This window comes from Mus pahari, chromosome 1, assembly GCF_900095145.1.
Source record: "Mus pahari chromosome 1, PAHARI_EIJ_v1.1, whole genome shotgun sequence".
Classification (NCBI taxonomy): domain Eukaryota; kingdom Metazoa; phylum Chordata; class Mammalia; order Rodentia; family Muridae; genus Mus; species Mus pahari.
Genome location: NC_034590.1, coordinates 171,486,187 through 171,488,042, shown reverse-complemented (window position 1 = coordinate 171,488,042; position 1,856 = coordinate 171,486,187).

The following is a 1,856-nucleotide window of genomic DNA, read 5'->3' as shown; positions in this document are numbered from 1 at the left end:
TGTGTGTGTGTGTGTGTGTGTGTGTGTGTGTGTGTGAGAGAGAGAGAGAGAGAGAGAGAGAGAGAGAGAGAGAGAGAGAGACTGTTCACTCCAGAAAGAAGGGAACTCATGACAAACCAAATGAAAGATTACACCAAAGTCCCAGTCTGTGAAACAATGAATTTTTATTGGGGTTCCTAACAGGAGTATGAGTGAGGAGGTACCCACAGGAGCAGGGATGACTCAAAAGCAGCTGCATCACCCAAAGGAACCAACATTGGTGATGACTCATTGAAAGCATACACCCTGGAGCTCTTTGTACAGCTTTCAGGTAACTCAGTCTCCATGTGGCAACCCAGCTGCCAAAGGCCCCTCCCAATCAGTTGTTTACTCAGTTTCACGCTAGGGAGGAGCCCTTGAGAATCATCAAGAATCATCGGAGTTTCTGTTCTCTTGGTCATGGCAGAGACTTTTTGTTTAGCTCCTAAACTTCATGAGCCTTCCCTCCTCAATAGAGGGAATTCTGAGGAAACTGTTATACAGCCAATGTAAAAGCGCCTCTATCTGTCCCTCCTGTCCCCATCAGATACATAATCTCCTGTAATCCTCACAACAATCCTTTGTGGCAGGTAGTATTAACTCCATTCATTATGTAAGTGAAATACAGCCTGGATGAGTAAGCCATGTGTTTACAAACTTACATAGTTAGGACGTAAGTGCCTCTTACAAACTCTGTATTTCTGGTAGTGAATACTCAGAAAATGAGAACACCAGATTTCAATCCAAAGCCCACATCCCATCCATCCCTTCTACCTACTTCTAAAATAAAGCCACTAAAACAGAAAAAAAAATGTAGTCCAGGACCATCTGCTCAGAGAATAGTTCTACCCGCAGGGGGCTAGACCTTCCTACATCAGTTAATAGTCAAGACAATACCACGCACACATGGCCATTGATCAATCTTTTAAAACATTGATCAATCTGTAAATATCTTCAACAAAATTATAGAAGAAAATTTCCCTAACCTAAAGAAAGAGATGCCTATGAACATATAAGAAGCCTACAGAACACCAAATAGACTGGACCAGAAAAGAAATTCCTCCCGACACATAATAATCAGAACAACAAATTCACTAAGTAAAGATAAAATATTAAAAGCAGTAAGGGAAAAAGGTCAAGTAACATATAAAGGCAGACCTATTAGAATTACACCAGATTTCTCACCAGAGACTATGAAAGACAGAAGATCCTGGACAGATATTTTATAGACCCTAAGAGAACACACATGCCAGCCCAGACTACTATACCCAGCAAAACTCTCAATTACCATAGATGGAGAAACCAAAGTATTCCATGACAAAACCAAATTTACACAATATCTTTTGATGAATCTAGGCCATCAAAAGATAATAAAGGGAAAACTCCAACACAAGGAGAGAAATTATGCCCTAGAAAAAGCAAGAAAGTAATCCTTCAACAAACCTAAAAGAAGATAGCTGCAAGAACAGAATCCCAGCTCTAACAACAAAAATAACAGAAAGCAACAATTACTTTTCCTTAATATCTCTTAATATCAATGAACTCAGTTCCCCAAATAAAAAGACAGACTAACAGACTAGCTACGCAAACAGGACCCAACATTTTGCTGCATACAGGAAACCCACCTCAGGGTCAAAGACAGACACTACCTCAGGCTGAAAAACAATTTTTCAAGCAAATGATCCGAAGAAACAAGCTGGAGTAGCCATTCTAACATCGAATAAAATCAACTTCCAACCCAAAGTTATCAAAAAAGACAAGGCGGGGCACTTCATACTCATCAAAGGTAAAATCTTCCAAGATGACTCTCTAAATTCTGAATAACTATGCTCCAAATG